The sequence below is a fragment of the Panthera pardus genome, unplaced genomic scaffold (genome assembly GCF_024362965.1).
Source record: "Panthera pardus isolate Hobbes unplaced genomic scaffold, ASM2436296v1 HiC_scaffold_3, whole genome shotgun sequence".
In the NCBI taxonomy this organism is placed as follows: Eukaryota; Metazoa; Chordata; class Mammalia; order Carnivora; family Felidae; genus Panthera; species Panthera pardus.
This window is the reverse complement of record NW_026526876.1, coordinates 11,531,026-11,551,595: the sequence shown is the minus strand read 5'-3', so window position 1 is coordinate 11,551,595 and position 20,570 is coordinate 11,531,026. Positions and strand designations below refer to the sequence as shown.

The window sequence follows — 20,570 nt, the reverse complement described above, 5'->3', positions numbered from 1 at the left end:
CAGGGCCCCGGGCGGCAGTAGACCGCCCTCAGCCGGTCCCCTTCTCCCTGTTCTCACGCACCTGCCCGCACGGCACCCGCCCACCTCCCGGACTTCTCTGCTCTGAAGCTGCCGTCTCCCGTGTGACTTCGCACACCAGCGAGAAAAACAAGGGAGTGACCCACGTTGACCAAGAACCGTAACTTATTTGTCATCTCCCTCTGTCAGCTTTGACACGGGAGGCCAGTCGGCATGAGGTGGGGATGCTGGGAGCCAGATTTGACAGAAGCCGAGCCAGGGGATCACTGCAGGCCTGGGGGCCGTCCGGGGCCTCCCCATGGCCCATCACCTCCTGGGGGCTGTCGGGAGCCTCCCTCTAGCCCATCACCTCCTGGGGGCCATCCAGGGCCTCCCCGTGGCCCATCACCTCCTGGGGGCTGTCGGGGGCCTCCCCATGGCCCATCACCTCCAGGGGGCCATTGGGGGGCTCCCTCTAGCCCATCACTTCCTGGGGGCCGTCCGGGGCTTCCCCGTGGCCCATCACCTCCAGGGGGCCATCCGGGGCCTCCCTGTGGCCCATCACCTCCTGGGGGTCGTCCGGGGCCTCCCTCTAGCCCATCACTTCCTGGGGGCCGTCTGGGGCCTTCTTCTAGCCCATCAACTCCTGGGGGCCGTCCGGGGCCTCCCCGTGGCCCATCACCTCCTGGGGGCCGTCCAGGGCCTCCCCGTGGCCCATCACCTCCTGGGGGCCGTCCGGGGCCTCCCCGTGGCCCATCACCTCCAGGGGGCCATCCGGGGCCTCCCCGTGGCCCATCACCTCCTGGGGGCCGTCCAGGGCCTCCCCGTGGCCCATCACCTCCTGGGGGCTGTCCAGGGCCTCCCCGTGGCCCAGTACCTCCAGGGGGCCATCGGGGGCCTCCCTCTAGCCCATCACTTCCCGGGGGCCGTACAGGGCCTCCCCATGGCCCATCACCTCATTACACGGATGCCAGGGAGAGGGAGGTCTTTTCTTCTGAGATCCGGCCCTCCACGGTGGTTAATCCATCCCAACTTCGGGTAATTGGCTTTCCTCCTCAGGACAGCACCCTGGGGCCCTGAACCAGCGCCCGGCCGCCCAGAGCCAGCAGCAGGCGCAAGCCCCCTCCTCCTTCCGGAGCCCCAGGGAGAGTCCACGTGGGAAGGAGGCCAAAAGAGAGCGTGTCTTCCGATCGCACAGGGAAGAGACGTTGTGATTTCACGGCACATTTTCCTGAGCATGAAGGGAAAGGAAGTCACAGCAATCGTTTGGCAAGATCTGTTGGGAAAGCCTCTGCTGGGGTTGAACGGAAAAAGGCCGAGATGCCTCTCCGAGGGTGTCATGACTCCCACCTGCCTGGGACGTCTTTATTTTCCAGCCCAAAAAGCGTCATCTAAGGGGAGATCAAATCCAAAGAGCTGTCTCGCACTGTTCGCCTGAGCCGGCGTGAGCGCATCTCACAAAGCACGATGATAAAAGCTAAGTGGGGTCTGAGCTCAGTCACCATTCAGGACCGGCTGCGGGGGGGCAGGGGATGGGGACACGGTCGCTGGTGCCCATAAGGGACACTACAGAGCTGGGCCGTGAGTCACGACCCGGGCAGGAGATGCTCACGGGAGCCGGGTCACGGGGGCTGCCGTGCAGACAGGAACCCACGTCGCAGAGGCCACCAGGGGACGGCTACGTAACTGCCTCTGTCTGTGGCCGGCTCCCAAACCTCAGCCACACAAACGTGTCCGAAGGTCTCCAAGACGTCAGGCGCCTCCAGACGCGCGACGCAGCGAGCAGGCAAAACGCCCCGTCCGTGGTCCTCACGAGGAAACATCCGGAGAACCCAGACTGAGTGACATTCTCCTGAATGACTGGCCAGCACCCTTCAAACGCAGGAAGATCGTGCAAGATAAAGAAACTGTCAGAGGCCGGAGGGGACGTGAAACAAGTGGGACCACTCAGTGCAAAGTGGGGTCCTGGTCCGGAGACGAGATCTCCACAGGCGCAGAGGGGAAGACGCCCAAGTGACTGTGGACCGTCTGGTTTCACTGATTGGACCGATGGTTACGAAAGATGTCGGCGTTGGGGGAAGCTGGGGGAAGGGTGCAGGGGACACTCTGTATTGTCCTTCCAGTCCTTCTGGAAGTCTAAAATTCTTTCCAGGGACACCTGAACGTCTCAGTCGGAGGGGCGTCCGACATCAGCTCAGGTCATGATCTCACGGTTCGTGGGCTCGACGTCACCCTTGATGGCACCAGAGGAGCAGGAGAGGTTTGGGAAGTGGATATTTGGAAAGTGGATAATGTTCTCACTCTGTGATTCAACGACGTTGGTGCCTTGTCTGTGCACCTTTTGAAATCGTCTCCGGGACCCCCTAAAATCACACACCACGTTGGGAAAACACTGCCGTTTGGAAACCCCATGGCGAGGCCTGAAGACTGTGGGTGCAGAACGAAAGTCAGAAGGTTTGCAGCAAGAGGGAAGGGCCGTCCACACGGCATCACCCCATCCATTTGAGGTTTGGTTTTTTTGTTTCCTTTAAGGGGACGTATGTGAGTATCAGTCAGCTAGTGCTGCTTAACAAACAGTCCCAAACTCAGCGACGTGCACCAGCATGCATTTGCTCTCAGGCTCCAAAATGTACAGTCAGCTGTACTTCTCCATACAGGCAGAGTGCGGACGCCCCCGGACAGCTCACTTCCAGGGCCAGCCATCCACCGGGGGCCCGTTCCTCGCGTGGTCGTGGCAGAAGCGGAAGTGGAGAGCTCCAGCAAGGGCGTGGATGTCAGCTCTCTACTTAGGTCGCACCTCCTCACATCCCCTCCGCCTGAGCAGGCCACTGCCAAGCCCCACGCGGAGGGAGCCAGGACGCATGCTCCCGGAGGGAGGGATTATCTGATGAGTGAATATTCCTAAAGATCCCAAAGGCGTCTACATACGAGCAACATGCATATAGACCCAGATTATGTCGCGTTTACGTATATTTGACGTATAGGAACTCTCAAAGGAAGAGCACACAAGAAGCTAATAACGGGTTGCCTCTCAGCAACGGAACAGGGGGCTGGATCAGGATGGGAGGGAACCTTCTCCTCCGCCCCCTGCCGCAAAGTCCGAATTCTATACGACACGCTTATGCCACTTCACAAGAGTCAAACACCACCTTAACACCCACGGGCCACAGGGCATTTTCACACCAATTCTCTTATCTGAAATTCGCACGAGGCTGTGGCAGACGGAAGCGGGATCGTGAGCCCGCTTGGCGGATGAGAAGGAGGCAGGTCCGGCCTGCTCAAGCGACTCACCCAAGGCCAGAAGCTAAACTAGGGTCAAGCCAAGAGACCAGATGAGTCTCACACCTCTGACCCTCCGACCTCATCGTGCAGCCTGCCGCGGCCAGCGCCCGCCCGCGCCATCCGGGGAAGGGTCCTCCCCTCAGTCCCAACACACAAGGGAGAGACTTCGTGGACAGCACTCGAAGAACCTCTTTGTCCAGCCTGGCCATTTTACAGATGGGCAAGGAGAGGCCCAGAATCACAAGCAGGTGCCTCCGTTTCCCTGTCCCGATGGGACCTTAACGCCCACCTGACAGGGTGTTTGGGGATCAGAGAGGACTGTGTACGTGGGGGTTTGGCAGCCACGGGAGCGTGAGACGCGATTTTGTGGACTCGCTCGGCCACGGGAGAGCCAGGAGACTGGCCGGGAACATCTAAACCAGCCTGCACTCAAGTGACCGAGTTCTTGGAGCTAAAGGGACTGCTCTCAGGAGGAGCCGCTGGGCTTTGAGTCCTCGGGCGGCCGGGGAGCGGGCTGCTCTGAGAGCGAGACAGAGACAGAGACAGAGACAGAGACAGAGACAGAGACAGCTCATCCCAAAGCAGCAGGTCCAAGAACAGGTCCGTGACAGACCTCACGCCTGAGCGGGACCTAGGCCTCCGTGAGCCCCTCCGCAGCCCCTTCCCCAAGCTCGGTCATCACAGGAGGATGCTTCTCCTCTCCTCCCGCCCAGCAGGCCCTCAGCGGGCGTCCCCTCCCCATGGTGTCCCCGGAGGACAGGTCCCCTCTCACCACCGTGCCCCCGTCCCCGTCCTCGTCACCCAGGAGGTAAGACACAGGCGGGGACCGGGGCTGGGGAGGGAGCCAGTGGAGGCACCAGATGTTGGTGAGCAACACGTAGCCCCCCCCGAGCCCCCCCCCCAGATCCCACTCCAGCCATTTTCAACTTTGCCTCAAATGGAAACTTCCTGAGCCCCAAAGAGCTCCCACAGGACCGATGTCCCCGAGTGAGCCGCTAGAAACAAATGGATGCGAGTTATTCCCCTGGAAGGCAAGACCCGTGGAGGGTTTAAACAGGGGGTCCTGCTGAGCAGGTGGTGGGAGATCTGAAGGCTCAGAGAGGCAGCGTCCGCACCCTCCCCCAGCCCTGAACGGAGCCTGTGAAGCCCAGAATCTGCAGAGACAGCCCCCCGCCCCCACCCGGGGGGCCCCAGCCAGCCCCCCTCCCCGTCCTGGCTCTGCAGCAGGCTTACAGAGCCTCCTTTGTGCAGCGCGGAGGGGGGCAACCCCGAGAAGCCCCTCAGGGAGCCCCCCACCTGACTCCAAGGCTCCAGAAACGGGGGGCCTCAGGCCCCCCGGACCCGCCCCCAACGAGGGGCCACCGGGGCGAGGTCACCTGATTTCCCAAGACAGGCTGGACCGGAGGGGCCCTCTGCCCTCACCGCAGCCTGACTCGAGGGCCCTGGGCCTCCCCCTCCCGCAGGGCCAGCCCCCAGCCCAGGCGGTGGTGGCCCGGGGTCTGCACCAGCTGGACGGCTCCAACCCACCCTCACGGCTTCACGTCCCCTCCCGCCCCCAGCTCAGACCGCGTCTCCCCCACGCGGCACTGAGTGCCCTGAAGCGTGAAGGGACATCGTGTCCCTCGAGCACAGGGCTCCGGCCCGTCCGCCCCCAAGCGCCCCTGGGAGTCCCCCTCGGGAACACCTGCCCGCGGGACACGAGGTCGCCTGGGGGCCGGCAGGCGCCCGGCTGCCCTGCGCCCACACGGAAGGGGCCGGGGCCTCCGGAGCTGGGGGGCTCTCAACTCTCCCCAGGCTCCCCGTGGCCTCGGGAGGCTTAGCTAAAAGCAGTCGCAAGGCAGCAGGGAACCACGGGCAGGAAACCGGAAACCGGAAGGCGCCCAGCGGCGTGGATCCCACCTGCGCCGGGGGCCCAGGTGCAGAGAGAGAAGGGGCGGCCTCGGGGTCCTGATTCCCGGTCCGCGTCCACCCCCGGCACAGGCGTGAGCAGGCAGAGGCTCTCCGTGCGCCGGGGGCCGGTCCGAGCCTCGTAGGAACCAGCTCCGCCGCGTCTCAAGGGTCCCGGGGAGCCTAGGGAGCGAGGCACAGAGTGGGTAAGTGGAGCGTCTGAAGTCACACAGCAGAGCAGAGTCTGAAGTCTGGGCTGTGCGGAGTCCTGCCTGCCCACCGGACACAGAACAAGGCCACGCGCTCGGCCCTCTCTCTGGGGGCCCTTGCCCCACGGGACTCTTCCCCGCACAGAAGAGGTTGCCCGAGGGAGGAAGTCAGCCTTCCGGACAAGGACCAACCCCGATGCGTTTTCTGGGCAGCACCACTCAGTCACCTCCGAGGACAAAGTTCGCATCAGCCACACCCACTGTCTGCCTTCGCTAGCCCTGGGCCCCCCAAGTGACTAGAGCGTCCGGGCTCCCCGCACGTTGTAATAACGCGTACAAAGAAAGACCAGCGGGCGTTTGAAGGACCAAGACCTGAGTTCCGGTGTTTCTCCCGAGAGCTGTGTGACCCTGGGTGGCTCCCTGAGCCTCTCTGAGCCTGCGATTTCTCAGCAGTGTGAGGGGGCAGAACACCTTTGCCCAGCGGGCACTGAGCGCTGACACAGGCCGAGCTCTGCGCCCCCCGGGGCTGGCAAGGACAGAGCCGCGGACAAAGCCAGCGCTGGGTCCGAGGAGGGACACACAGCAGGAGGGCTGGGACCATGTGGCGGGGAGTCAGGACCGATGTAGGTGGGGCGGACTGAGCAAAGGCAAGGCGGGGAAGGGAGGGAGGGAGAGTGAGAACAGGCAGCAGAAGCTGGGAAGGTCCTCGGGGCAGGTCCTCGGGGCTGCAGGTGCAGGGGCCGGCAGTGGAGACAGCGGGGAGGCCGCTGGAGGCTGGGACCTGCCTGGAGTCGTCCCCTTGTTTCGACCCCATGAAATACGTCTGCGCACCTGCCCGCGAGCTTGTGACTCCCACCCTATGGGGATGCTCTCACTACAGAACGTCAGGACTGTCACAAAGCCCGGGCGTGGCCGGCTGGGTGCCCTCCACCCCCGAGTTTGTAGCAGGTCCTCAGACCCCGCTGGACGCACACAGGTTGCCATGGTGACCGGGTCAACGGGGGGATGGGGACTTCCAAGTAACAGCTGTTTCCAGAAAGGAACGGCCAGTTTGTCTGCCAGGGGCCCCTGCCTGCCGGGGAAGGGGAGGTTCACGGGGGCCACCAGACACACCCACACCCACATGCGCAGGCCTCCTGGAGACCCGTGGAGGGGAAACCGATACCCGGGACAGAGGGAGAGGCCATCACTCACCTCCACCCACCACAGATGCCAAATCTCGCCTCCGGCCGGGCCACCACCTCAGCCACGTGTGCGAGCATAAAACACAGCACGAAGCCAGCACGGACACGGGAAGGGGGTCAAAACCACCCCGAATCCCCCTTCTCCCGGAGAGAATCGCCGTAAACATTGAACGTGGCTCCTTCTTGCCATGTTTTTTCTAAAATGGTGTAAGGATTCTAAAAAGTGAGAGAGAGAGAGAGAGACAGATAAATCAGCCGAAAGATACGTACCGACGGCCGCGGGCCCCGTGTTTCCACCTGACGCCGTGTCGGGAGAGTTTCTCATATCATCCGAGCTCATATACCATTTTCAAATGATTCGTAAAAATTTACCAAGCGGATGGACCATAGTTCGCCGTTGTATCTTAACGGGCAGGATACGAAGATTGCATCTAATTTAGTGCTGCCATAAACACCTTTGTCTCTGTCTCTGATCATTTTTTTTTAATTTTAAACTTCTTTTATTTAATGTTTATTTCTTCCGAGAGCGAGACAGAGTGGAGGAAGGGCAGAGAGCGAGGGGGCAGGGGGGGCGGGACACAGAATCCCAAGCAGGCTCTTCGCTGTCAGCAGAGCCCGATGTGGGGCTCAAACTCACAAACTGCGAGATCGTGACCTGAGCCAAAATCTAGGGTCAGACGCTTAACCCACCGAGCCACTCAGGCGCCTCTCTGACCGTTTTCTTAGAACAGGGTCCTGGAAATGCAATTCCTAAGACAAAGGGGATAAATATTTCAAGACTTTCATAGACCCTTGCCAGATGTCCTATAAAAATGATTCTCTCCTCTACGTTTGAGAACTCTTGTCTCACCGCATCCTGTATGTTACAGCCTTAAAAATTAAGTATGCACGCGTGCACACACACACACGTGCACACACACGAAATTGCAAGGCTCAGGGACGCAGTCAGAATAAACTGAAATGCTCCGATTTTAAACGCAGGCTAAATTAAAAGGGTGTCCTCCCCCCTTGCCCTGGCCTTTGCGACGAATGGGCCCCGGGCCCGAGGCGCGGGTCCGCCCCGAGAGTGTCTGTTAGGAAGGAGCTGGAGAGCCTGTGGCCTTCACACCCGCCCTCCCTCCCTCCCCCCCTGTGCCGGCCGAGCCCAGCCGCCGACCGGGAGGCCGATAAATGTCTCCGCTTGGCCTCTTGTTCCCAGAACACGCTTCCTAGCAAGGCGAGGGGGCCATCTGTCATCCTGCCACAGAGCCCGGCTCAGCCAGACGTCTCATTTCACTTCTCCTTCCAAGGACGCGGCTCAGAGGGCCGGCTCACAGCTCAGGCTCCATGGAGCCCTGGACAGAGCTCCAAACTGGAGCCAGGAGGCAAGGCCCAGGGTCGACCTTGCTGTGCAACCCCGGGCCCATCACTGCGTGTCTCTGGGCCTTGGGTCTTCATCTCTAAAGGAGGGAGCCGGACTCTACCATCGCCAAGGTCCACGCCTCTCTCTCTCTCTCTCTCTCTCTCTCTCTCTCAGGGCCGCAAAGGGGGAAATGGCCATGTCGGTCCTGCTTGGCCACCGCCTGGCCGGCCGCCCCAGAGCCGTAAGTGAACAGAGCTGAAACACTGTTCCTGGTCAGCAGAGGCTGGCATAGGGACGGACCGAGGCTGGAGACCCGGGACAGTCGGGCAACAATCAGAGAAGCTTGGAGACCAGCTCTCCTCGTCCTGCGGAGATAAAGCCGGGCCGGGGTGGGGAGGCGGGGGGAGAGCGGCAGGTGGATCCAAGCAGCATGAGGGGAGAACACTAAAGGCAGAGGCGGCTCCCGGCACTGCGGTGACCCCAACGGTGGCTCCCGGCCGCCATCAGAGAGACTGTCTCCATCAGCTGTGCTGAGAACAAAATCCGGCCTGCTGTCTTTTCCATGGAAACCTGTGTTTCCAGATGTTCCTTTCCTGCTGAGTGTTTCCCAAGGATAACAAGTAGGATGAAGGGTCCCAGGATGGGGGGTGGGGGGGGGGGGGGTCTGCAGATTTAAGAAATGGGAACAGCTGGTTGCAAAGGCTCCCGCGAGGAGGAAAGAAGCTTTTGTTCTGTCTCTCCCCCTGTGGCCCGGGTTTAAATGAAAGCGACGACAGATTGATCAGCAGCATCGCTTTAAAAGGACCGCAAACGAGGCTCTTCTGAGCGCGTGCCCGTCTCCGCTGTCCTGACTCGGGACGAAACACGCCATTCTGTTGATTTCGTTCCTTTCTTGCTTTCTTTCTTTTTCTTTTTTTTCGATTCCATTGCTTTCTGAGTCTGACTAGGGAACTGGTTCTGTTCTAGTCAATTGCTACTCGCGAGAACCTCGGAGCCGACGCGGTTCTTGGGGGAACGAGGGACGAGGCAGTGCGCAGAAGACTCAGAAAGAACCGTGTGGTCTTCCGAGAGCTGGCTGTCGGTGGGGAAGGACGCGGCAGGTCCTGTGTGTGATTCCTGCCCCCGGCTGGGGGGGGGGGGGGGCGGGGAAGGGGCAGATCTCACAGGCGCGGGCAGCCGAGGCCCGGTGTCCTGGTCACCGAGCCGCTGTGCAAGGGACGCACAGAAATAAGTGAGTGCCGACCGTGCGGACAGTCCCCGGGGCTGGAACGTTAGCCGTAGGCACCGCCTTGGGGGATTCGGCCCGAGCGGTGACCCCCCCTGCACCTGCCGGACAGACCCCCCTCCCCCCGCCCTTGCACCCACGGGAGATGCGTCCCGACCCCACACCGCCTCTTCTGACACTGAACCCCGAGGAATGTTTTGCTGTGGGGGTTGGGGGCCATTGTTCTCCAGGCTTACAAGAGAGGGGTGGAGGGAGGACCCCCAGCCCTCAGCTGACCCCCAGCTGCTGTCCCCCCAGCAGCTGCTAAGTCAGGCCTCTGTGCTGGTCCCAAAGGACCCCTCCTTCTTCTTCTCTTGAATGTAACCCCACCCGCTCGGTGGGTCCAGCCCCCTCTCTCCTCACCTGGCGCTGACACCCCTCCCTGCAGAAATAAAAACTCTCTCCCCCCCACCCTGTCAGTCTCAGCTGGGGTCTTGCAAATTTTGCAGCTGGAAGGTTGGTGGCTGTTTCACATCACGAGGCCATGAGTTCTCCCTGGAGGAAGCGGGGAGGCCTCAGCTTACCTCGGTGCCTTTGCACCCCTCTTGTCCCCAGCGTTGGAAGTCTCCGGGGACGGCTTCCCGAGGCCCCCAAAGGCAGCCGGGTGCAGCCAGGCCAGTGAGAAAAGACTTTCATTCCACCCACAACCGTTTCCTCGGCACCGACCACGCGTCAGGCCATGAGCTGCAGACGCAGGGGTGAGTTCCCAGTTCCGCAAAGCTTCTTCCTTCTGTCCTGAGAGGCAGGCACTGAGTCACGGGAGTGAGCCCACGACTCCCACTATGGTAACTTTACAGAGGACACAGTTCCAAGCAAGCACCGGCTGTCCCTGACAGATCTGGAAAGGTGCCCCCCAAGGAGGCGAGAGTCGAGCTGAAAAGACAAGGATCAGTAGCGATTGGCCAGAACAGGGAGAGGCTAGCGTTGCCCGTGCGGTCCCGGTGAATCAATCCCACACCCGCTCTCCCCCTTCTCAGCCGTAAACTGGGGGGGGCTAGACTCCCCCCCCCCATATCACAGGGCTCGCCAGGCAGGGCCGGGTTTCGCCTGGGACCCGATTCTGAACAAGCACCTCCGGGGACGCACGTCCGCCCGGCCTGTGTGGAGACCATCTCTTCTCCCCCCTTCCTCCTGAGCCAGGCTCTCTGGGGAAGTGTCTCCGCTCTGGACCGTCCCGGCTGCCGTCCCGGCAGGAACTTGCGGTCACCCAGCCAAGTGGCCCTCCAGGGACAGGACTCCGTTGCAGAAACAGCGGACAGAGGTCCCGGGGAGTGGCCAGACCGGAGGCGCACAGCCCGCGTCCCTGTCAAAGTTTGTGCAATCATCGCTCTTCCTGGGCTGCACCCCGTGTTCTAAGCTCCTTGCCCACTGGGACACATCGTCTAACTCACAGAGCCCCCGAGGGAGGGAGGGGTGTCATCACCCCACCCACACAGGCTCACCTTCCTGGTCTGCACGGCCTGAGCTGGCCTTTGGGACTTACTTCAGAGCCCACGGGGGCCCGCACCCCCTCCCACGCGGCCTCCCCGCCAGACACAGGCCAGGCCCTTCTGGAAGTCGTGCTCGCCCCCCACTGGACCGTCAGCAGGTGCGCGCAGCGGCGGGTTCCTGGGAAAGCCCGGCCCTCCTCTGCAGACCTCACCCCTGCAGGCCCCCGGCTCAGGCCCCACCACCCTGCCCTGCCAGGAGGGCCTGTCTCAGGACCCCACAGCCGGACTCCCTTCTCAGGGTCAGACCAGGCCCCGGAAAACCCCACATCGCTGCACCCCCGGACTCTGAAAGTGAGGGTCGGAGCATCAGCTCCTCCCTGGACGTTCAGGCCCTCGACTGCCTTTCTAGAGCCTCGTTAACTGGTATTAACAGGTCACTTCCCCCACGCCAGGCACCGACCTGTCCCAGCGCCCTAAATCTCCGACACCCAGTTAGAGAATCACAGCCTCGTCCCACAGCCCGGACGGGCAAGGCTGGGCTTCGAACCGGCTCCCCAGCCTGCCTGCTCCCCTCCCACGGTGCCACCAGGGCCACCCCTCCCCTGGTCCATTCCACCCTCCCCCCTCCGTGAAGCCTCTGCCCTCCAACCCCTCCCCCCCACCCCACCCCCGCCCCCTGTGCTCGGCGCTGGCCCCCAGCCCCTGACCTAAGCCCCGCGGGCAGTGGGGGCTCCGGGAACCCTTCACGAATGACCTCCCCCCCCCGGGGTGATTGAGTGACGGGGGACTGACTCTGCCCCGCCCCGGGGGCCTCCCTCCCCTCCCAGGCAGAGGCCAAGCATCACTCATGGATATAAATGGACAGTTTCCAAGGCTTAATCCTTCCACACTTACTGCAAACCCCCGCACGCTCGAACATAAATAAGCTCTTTTCCTAGGAGGAGAAGGAAGGTTTTTCACAGCGTCGTAAAAACAACGCTTTATTTTTCATCTTGCAGAGCCTGCCTGGGCCGTGCTCGGGAGCCCCAGGAAGACGGCAGGCCAAGTCCCTCGTGAGAAAACCCTGCGTTCGCGGCTGCCGAGGCTCAGGCCACGGGCAGAGATTCCTTCGTGAGCCCCCCTGCGGTATCCGGCGGTGACCCATCGCCCCCAGAACGCGGGGCCTGTGCGGGCAGGTGGGCCCGCGGCTGCAGCAAGTGACCAAGAGGTTTGGAGAAAGAGAGGCCGTGCAGGCATGGGGGGGGGGGGCTGCAAACGAACGGGGCGGGGACCCCCCTGCGTTGTCAGCCGCCTCCGGGCACACACAGGGACAGGCCATCACACATCCATTCCCGGGTGGGTGCAGAGGCCGCCAATGCTTCCGCTCTGTCTTCTGGCCTGCGGAGAATGAGCGCCACCCCCACCCCCGCCCACGGTCCCCTTGTCAGCGGCGGACCCCGGCCGGTGCCTCTGAGCAGAAGTGAAGAAGGTCACATGTGGGTGGGGGCCTCCAGGGCCCCAGCAAACTCGGGGCCGCGGCCTCGTCAGCCTGGATTCAGAGCACAGGGGCAGGTAATGGTGGTGTCACCGCGGAAGCCACCAGGCCCCGGGCCCCCGGGAGCTGTGTCTGCAGAGCCACCTACCAGGGAAGGACTTGAGGCAGGTGTCTGAACTTGAGGCTGGAAAACAGGGGTAACAGCAAACCCGCCTCTCTGAGCGTCTCCACAAAGCGGAAGAAGCCTCTCCAGTCCGCTCCCCTTCCCTTCCCGCCCCTGGGTCTCCAGGACACCCGCGGCCCCCAGTCCCGGACACGACACACCCGGAAGAGGAGACCCCGGTTCTCCACACCCACCCCGCAGGGGCCTGTCACCCAGCCCAGCCCGGAAGTCATGCCTGCCGACAAGTGGGTCTTTCTGAGGGCGTGCGCGGCACGTGTCCAGGAGGTCAGGACGTGCACTGCGCGTGTCCGATAGGTTCTGCAAACGGGAGCAGGGCGGCCGCTGCAGTGTGGCCTTGGTCACCCTCAGGGCCGCCCCAGCAAAGGACCACAGATTCAGGGGCTTCAACAATACACGTTTGTTTCTCCCTGGGCTGCGGGCGGGAAGCTGGAGACACAGGCACTGGCCAGCCAGTTGCCCGGGGAGGGTCTGCTTCCTGCCTTGCTGTGTCCTCACTGTTTTTTTTAAGGTTTATTCGTTTTTCAGAGACCGAGAGAGACAGAGTGTGAGTGGGGACGGGCAGACAGAGAGGGAGACGCAGAATCCGAAGCAGGCTCCAGGCTCTGAGCCGTCAGCACAGAGCCCGACGCGGGGTTTGAACTCACAAACCAAGAGATCATGACCTGAGCCAAAGTCAGACGCTCAACCGACTGAGCCACCCAGGCACCCCTGAAGTCTTACTCTTGAAAGACTTCCTCAGCCGCCAAATGGAGAATCCGTGGCTCTCCCCTCTTTTGCTTCCCACAGCCCTGTGGGGGTGGAGTTCTGCCTCACCCCTGCCTTAGACAGCCCCCGCCACCTGCTACCCCACGGCCCCAGGTTTGCAAAAGTCCCTCTGCCGGCTCAGCCACGCCACCTGCCCCCAGCACGTTCCCGCCTGCCCGCCCTGCCCGTGTCCTCCACAGGACCCCCTTCCCACCCCCAAGCCCGGAGTCAAATGCTGTGTCTCGTCCCGAACCTCCTTCCTAATTCGTAGCCCCGACACCTTCTCCTTGACCCTGCTCTTTGACAAAGAGCACGCTTTCCACTGACCCAGATTCTGCGCCTTTAATGGTGGATGAGAAGTCAGACTTTGTCCCCAGAGATTGAAGCTCTGCAAAATGCTCACTGGAATCAGGTAAGAAAATGAAAACGGGTCGACTCAGGGTCTGTCTGGGGCCTCTTTGTGGGAAGAGCAGGAACCAGGGGGGCGAGAGGGAGAGGGGCTGGTGGCCGCGGTCTCGGCAGGCGAGAGCTGGAGGGACCCCTCGGCTCACCTGGTCCAGAGGTTTCAAGACGCCTGTGTTTTTTCAAACTTTATGGGTGTATAATTTACATGCCATAAAATTCACCTTTCTCAGGGTCCACTCACCGATGATTAGTTTACGTACAGAATTCTGCAGCCCCCCCAAACCTGATTTTAGAACGTTTCCCTCACTCCAGGGAGAAACGGCTGTGGCCAGTAGCCGCATTTCCCCAGTCGCCCTCCAGGGCTGGGCCACCGCTGATCTATGTTTTTGTTTTTGGGGTTTTTTTTAGTTTATTTATTTATTTTGAGAGAGAGACAGAGAGAGTGAGCAGGGGAGAGCTGTCAGCACAGAGCCCGATGTGGGGCTAGAACCCACGAACTGCGAGATCATGACCTGAACTGAAATCAAGAGTCAGATGCTTCACCGACTGAGCCCCCCAGACACCCCTGATCTAGTTTCCAGCTCTGTAGATTTGCAGGTTCTGAACATTGCATGTTGACAGTATCGTAGGGCATGTGGGTTTTTCCCCGCGGCTTCTTTCACTGGGTAAACTGTGTTCGGGGTTCACACGCGCCGGGGCGTGTATCAGCTTTCTCTTGTTTTCTGTTGTTCTACGGCCCCCTATTGTGCATTTCGCTCCTCCGCTGACCCGCTGTGGGACCGGTGGGTTGTTTCCACGTGCTTGGCCGTTGTGAATAATACCACGATGAACGTTTGCAGACAAATCTTTGTGTGGACGTGGGTTTTCATTTCTCTTGTGCAGATAGGAATGACTGGGTCTGAAGCATGGAAAGGCTGAGGTGGCTGGAGGAGGGAAACTGAGTCTCAGAAAGGGCACGCACAGAGGATGGGGGCTTGGATTCATGAGGCAGCATGGCGGGAGGAAGCCGGGAGAGTCACATCCGAAGTCAAATCCCTGCTCTGCCCCTTACTGGTATTGTGGCTTTTGGCAAGTTGTTGACTTCTCCAGCCTCAGTTTCCTCATCTGTAAAATATTTATGGTGATGCCTTCCTCACTGGCCATTGTCAAGATCAGAAGAGAGCATTTTCTTTTAATTTTAATGTTTATTTATTTTTGAGAGACAGAGTGCGAGCAGGGGAGGGGCAGAGAGAGAGGGAGACACAGAATCCGAAGCAGGCTCCAGGCTCAGAGCCGTCAGCACAGAGCCCGACGTGGGGCTTGAACCCACAGACTGTGGGATCGTGACCTGAGCCGAAGTTGGACACTCAATCAACTGAGCCACCCGGGCTCCCCAGAAGAGACCGACCATTTTTGTGGAAGTTCTGTGCGCACTCCGGGGCAGAGCAGGCCACACAAGCATCCCATGGCACCCAGATCTCCAAAGGTCCATGAGCATCAGCTGGTACTTCTCGAGCCCAGTGGCATGCCATGTGGCCGGTTGGGACACGACACGGCATGGATGCCCTTCCTCAAGCGAAGAAGAGAGAGAAGAAGTAAGGATGCCCCGTGCACTGCTCCTCAGCAATAGCTCAGACCTGCCCGCGTTGAACATGGCGGGTAGGACCTTGAGCCAAGTGCCAACAGTCCGAGGCTTCATTTACACATCCTGACGGTGATCAGCTACTCTGAGGCTCCATCAGCCGACCTACTTCGAAGCACTCGGCACAGAGCTTGGCCCACGTAAGAGCTTAATCAACGTTAAAGACTGAGGGCGTGACGGTGTTCGCACGGCCCCCCTCCCCGCCTCCACCCTCCTGGAACGGGTCTCCCTGGCCTGAGGCTGGTGGCTGAGCTCTGAGCCCCAAGAAGGCCAGCCTCGCCCGTGACGCTGGAAATCTGTCTGCAGGGCAGAGGCTGGGCGACAGGGAGGCCCCGATGGCCGTGGTTGTCTGGGTGCCGAGGTGGTGAGTCCGCCAATGGGCTTGGGGGTCAGCTACGGGGTTCCGGTGCGCGAGCGAGGGCACGTTCCTCTCCCCACAGCCGGTCACGTTGCCTGACACGGCGCAGTCGGCCCACCGCTGCTGGGTGCGATCACTGGAGTCGTTAATACCCATGAGAAGGGGCGCTCGGAGCGGGGGAGCCGCCCATCAGGCCGATAAGGAGCCTCGGCCTCGTCAGAGCTCTTGTTGGGAATGAGATTTCCACCCTCCCGTTTATGCAAGGAGACAAAGGCTCATTCGGTTCCGGCTCCAGCCAAGAGCTCTGTGTGAGGCCGGGAAGGTGACAGCCACCTCACTCTCATTCATCTTCCCCGGGCTCCCTCCTCTGACACACACACGGCGTGCTTCGTGACCCGGCCTCTGCCGCGCCCCCCGCCCCGGCCAGCGCCCGGCTCCCGGGACCCGAGGGCTCCCCGGGGACGGGACGGCACCTGGGTCGCCTTGTTGAGCCGTTTCCTCCCCGCGCCGCCCCCCCAAGAAACACCTGCAGCCCCCGTCGTCCGGTGGAAGTCACCCGCCGCCCGGTGACGGCTTCTAGAACCCCACCAGTCGCCTCGGGTAGCGAGCCGCGAGTCACGTCTTCAGCAAGGAACTGTCCCTGTTTGGTCTCGACGTCCGGCGGAGCCGTAGACAGGGCTTTAATCATTATTACCGGAGCTGCACTGCGGCTCTCTGGAGAAGCACTAAGCAGGAGTGAAAAGGCACTAACGTAATTAGTCTGACACAGTTCAATAGGGAACCATCACCCCGGCGGTAATGAGCTCCTGCGATATGTTAATGTTAGCGTAAGAAATCTCACCGGTGCAACAAATCGGCTTGGGGGGGCGCGGCGGGCGGGGGGGAAACCCAGGATCGTCCCAGGCAGCAGGCTAGTGGGGGGAGAAATGGAGAAGGCCCGCGAAACCCCCTTTTCTTTGTCCCCAAGTCACCTGCGGTCACGGGGCGCCGAGGCTCTGTCACGGCCGCCGCGTGCGCCTCGAGGCTGCTGTCGATACGCACGGGTGGGCACGTATTTGTTCAGCTGGGAAAATAGGAAACTCGAGAAAATTCCTCCGAGCACCAAAAATCGATGCAGAGACAGGGTAGCGACGTCCCTAACAGTCACCCGATGCCGCGCGGAGTACAGCGTGTGTTCTTGGCCTTTGCGAGAACACGACAGGGGAAGAGTAAGGACTCTGCCACTTAGTAAGCTGCTCTCAAGGGACAGCATCCGTGGCCTCCGTGGCCCGCCCACAAAGTGGCAACGATGAAGCCACCTTCCGGGTTGAGATAGAGCGACCTTAGGACACAGCCTCAACGTTGGCGGGCAGCTGAATGGATAAAGGTGTGGCGTGAAGGTATATTCAATGGAATAGTATTCGGCTTTGAAACACAAGAAGGAGGGGCCCCTGGGGGGCTCAGAAGCGTCCGACTTCGGCTCAGGTCACGATCTCGCAGTTCGTGGGTTCGAGCCCCGCGTCGGGCTGTGTGCTGACAGCTCGGAGCCTGGAGCCTGCTTCGATTCTGTGCCTCCCTCTCTCTCTGCCCCTCCCCCGTTCATTCTCTCTCTCTCTCTCTCTCTCTCTCTCTCTCTCTCTCAAAAATAAATAAACATCTAAAAAATTTTTAAAAACAAGAAGGAGATCTTGTCATCTGTGGTAGCAGAGACAGGTGACCCGGAGGGAGTTAAGCTGAGTGAGAGAAGTCAAAGGTGGACAAATACAGTGTGGTCTCCCTTAGGTGTGGATTATACGGCAGAGCCCAACTCGGAGGGGCAGAGGGCAGAGCGGGGGCAGCAGGGGCTGGGGCGGGGGGCACTGGGGACGTTGGTCGGGGGACACAGAGGGTCAGATGTGCAGGATGAATGCCTTCCGGAGATGCCACGGACGGTGTGGTCACGGTACAGTTAACAGTGCTGTTAACTCTATGAGGCGACAGATGAGTTCGCCAGCTTGGTTACGGTCACGCCCACGCTGTCTGTAGAGCCCAAAGCCTCGCGCTGTGCGTCGTAAATGTCTGCGGCGTTTACTTGACGTACGTGCCTCAAGGAAGCTGGGGGGGGGAATAAAATAATTGTGGACAAATGAATAAAGGTGCAGTAAGTCTGCATTTTTTGATCTGAGTTCTCTCTGAACATACAGAGGAAACGAGAGGAAACCAGCCCCCAGCCCCGCAGAAGGCGGGACCTCTTGGTGATTCCCCCGCGTCCCCTTCGTCCCCCGGCCTCCTCTCAAAGTGGGAACGGTCCTCTGAACTCAGACGCGCCCAGAACCTACAGTTCCTGTGCAGACGTCACACCCGAGCAGCCCAGGGAGCAGTGGGCCAGGCGTTTTCCTTATTTCCGGTTCACAGACGGGGGAAGACGGGGCTTCTTGGGTTAGGGGCCCCCCCAAGGCCGCACGGTGGGGACACGTGGGGCAGGGTGCGGACCTGAGCTCTGGTACCGAGCCCCGGAACAAGACGGCCCCATCGCCGTCCGCTTCTCACCCGGACCGCCCCCAGCAACCTGGGCACCTCGGTGCCTCCGCCCTGGAAAGGGGCGTCCCTCCCCCACCCACCCCGGGGGGTGTGGGAGAACCAGGGGGACCATCGGGCCGGAGATCGGGGTCAGACTCACGTCTGCCACCCCACGGAGGGCCCACTGCCCGGTCGATGGCGCCACCCCTCTGCCCCATGGACACCCAGCGTCGCCTTCCCGGACCAAGCCCACTGTGGGCCCAGGGGCGGGGGACACGGCTGTGGCTGCAGAACGGGGCCAGCACCCGCTGGGTGCCGTCATGCGGGCCCGTCTCTTAGAGACGCCAGTTCCGGGACCCCAGGCCCACTGAGTCGGAGCCTCAGCTCTGACTCAGCTCCCAGCATCCACAGCTTTGGAGACCCCGGGGCTTCTGCGCCCACGATGGGCGGGGGCCGCTGATCCTGGAGTCCTGTCCTCCTGCATCACGGGGAAGAGCCGTGGAAAGGTCTCGTCCCGGACGCTTCTCTAGCTCACCGGCCCTCTGTGCGCCCCCCACACCCCTGCCTTTAAGCCTGTCCCCACAGTGGGCCCGCACCCTTCCTCCCAGACTGCCCACGTCTGTCCTCGGACAGGCGCCCCGGGACCCCCCTCCCCGCCCCGCCCCAGGACACCGGACCCCCAGGGCCACCTCAGGCTCTGCCCCCGACCTCACCGCCACCCGCCCACGGACAGACTCACCACTCAGTAGAAGGACTGATTTCCTCCTCAAGACGATGCATCCCGGTCTGTGGGGAAAGTGTGGGTTCGTCCCATCAACGTGGCTGACACATCACCTTGTGGAGGGACGGCCTGGCCTTTTCAGGATCTGCAGCTTGGGCTCCGTCGCAGCTCAGGCCCCGCCTCAGACGGTGCCTGAGTCTGCCCTGCGGGCCTGAGTCCCCGTTTCCGCCCCGATCGGGAAGGGGTGCGGTGCCCCGTCCACGGGGCCTCGGGACGCAGAGGAGCCTCCTGGGCTCCCCCAGCCCGTGGGGGGGTGGGGGTGGGGAGCCTCCAGGAGAGCAGGGACGGGGGCTCCGCGATGGTGCCGGCTCCACACCCCACAGCTTCCCCGGGACGGTCCACGGCCCCTGAGTCCCTCTCAGGCTCCCAAAGCCGTGGCGTGTGGGCCGGGTGAGGCCCCGCACCCGGTGTCCGGCTCAGTGTCCATCAGGGGCCTCCGTCCCCACGCGGCTGACGGGGCGGGCTGACCGCTCGGCGGCAGGTGCGGGCGGGGGGACCCCAGCCGATGACGCCACGTGGGCTGCAGCCCCCCCGGGCCCCCGCCCCACGAGCCCCGCGATGGCCGGACGAGGATGGGCCATGTTCACATCGCAGCCCATCCATCCCGCCCGGCCTGGGTCCCGCCTCCCTCTGGGTCTCGGCGTCCTCGCGCTTTGTGGGAGTAACGGTAACGCCCACGAGCCCGGAGGTGACTCATTGTTGCGATTTCATCGCTTGTAGTGACCACGGGATGGGAGGGGACCCTGAGCAGAGGGCTGCAGGGAGCGAGCCCACAGCCCCAAAGCGGCCTGACCTGCCTTTCGAGCTGCGTCCCCGTCGCGGAGACAGGCCGCACGGAACAGTACATGCTCCCAGCGCCCTGGTGGCCGAGGGGTCTGTCCACGGCAGGGTCCGAGGCCTGGCACGTGGCGAGGCTGACTTCCCTCGCTGGCGCCTCTCCCGCAGCCAGGCCGCCATCAGCGTGGGGGCACCGGGGCCTCACGCTTCCCTCAAAGGGCGAGAGGCCTCCTCGCGCCTCGGACACGATCCACTGGGAGCTGGGGCAGGAGCCTCAGCACAGAGACCCCACCCTGAATCCAAGGCTGGGCCTGGAGAGAGGCCCGGTCAGGTTGCCTTTCCAAGACCCTTGCCCTGGGCCGTGCAAGCCCCTCACCACGCTCCCACCCCCACCGTTCCTCTCCAGGCCCTTGCTTTTTACATCACGCTTGAGACTCATTGTTGCAAGCGATCAAATAATCGACTCAAGCTGGCTCAAGCAAAAGAAGGGACGGACAGGCTTTTAATAACCAGGGTTCGGAAATAGAGCTGGCTGCAGGCGTGGCTGGATACAGGGGCTCCAAAATCCATCATTTGGCCAAGACTTACCGATACGTCCCTGCTCCAGGCAGTGTCCTCGGCACACGAGCGCAGCCCTGCCCCCGCGGGGAAGGACACTGCGTGAGAATGCACGTCTCCGAGTGCGGAGAGCCAGGCACCCCCTCACGGCCACAGCGGCTGTAACAGCAGCCAAGTGCGAATCCATCAGAAGAGAGTGAGTGCCGGCCAAGTCCTAGAAACACGGATCCGACATCCGGGGGTGAAGCTCCTACTCCTGAGCCAGCGACAGTGGCTGGGGGAGTGCGAAGGGCTCGGCTCAGGTCTCGGTCCCACGGCCCCTTGCGGGCCACCGAAATGGGGGGACGAGCGGGGGCTGCAGCCGGGCCGGGGGAACAGGTGGCGGGGAGCCGGCGGCAAATGTCTCCCTGGGGCCTCCCTGCCTGGGCTTCCTCCCCTAGATGCAAGCGGGCGCATCGGAGAGGCCGAGTGGCTCGCGGTCCCCCTCCTCCCTGCCCTCCTCCCGCAGGCAAAACAGTAGTTGACCACCCACAGATCACACGCCAGTTGCCACGCACTGCCTCCGCCTCCCTGGGGAGGCAAGCTCGGTGTGCGT

General features: G+C 62.0%; 1 long non-coding RNA gene across 1 annotated transcript; it reads left to right on the top strand.

The window, feature by feature from the left end:
* The first annotated feature begins 12,947 nt into the window (after positions 1–12,947).
* On the top strand, positions 12,948–14,246 carry LOC128774238 (uncharacterized). The gene is made up of 2 exons (XR_008418751.1): positions 12,948–13,409; positions 13,811–14,246. It is a non-coding gene; the product is annotated as an uncharacterized LOC128774238 (long non-coding RNA).
* Positions 14,247–20,570: the final 6,324 nt, after the last annotated feature.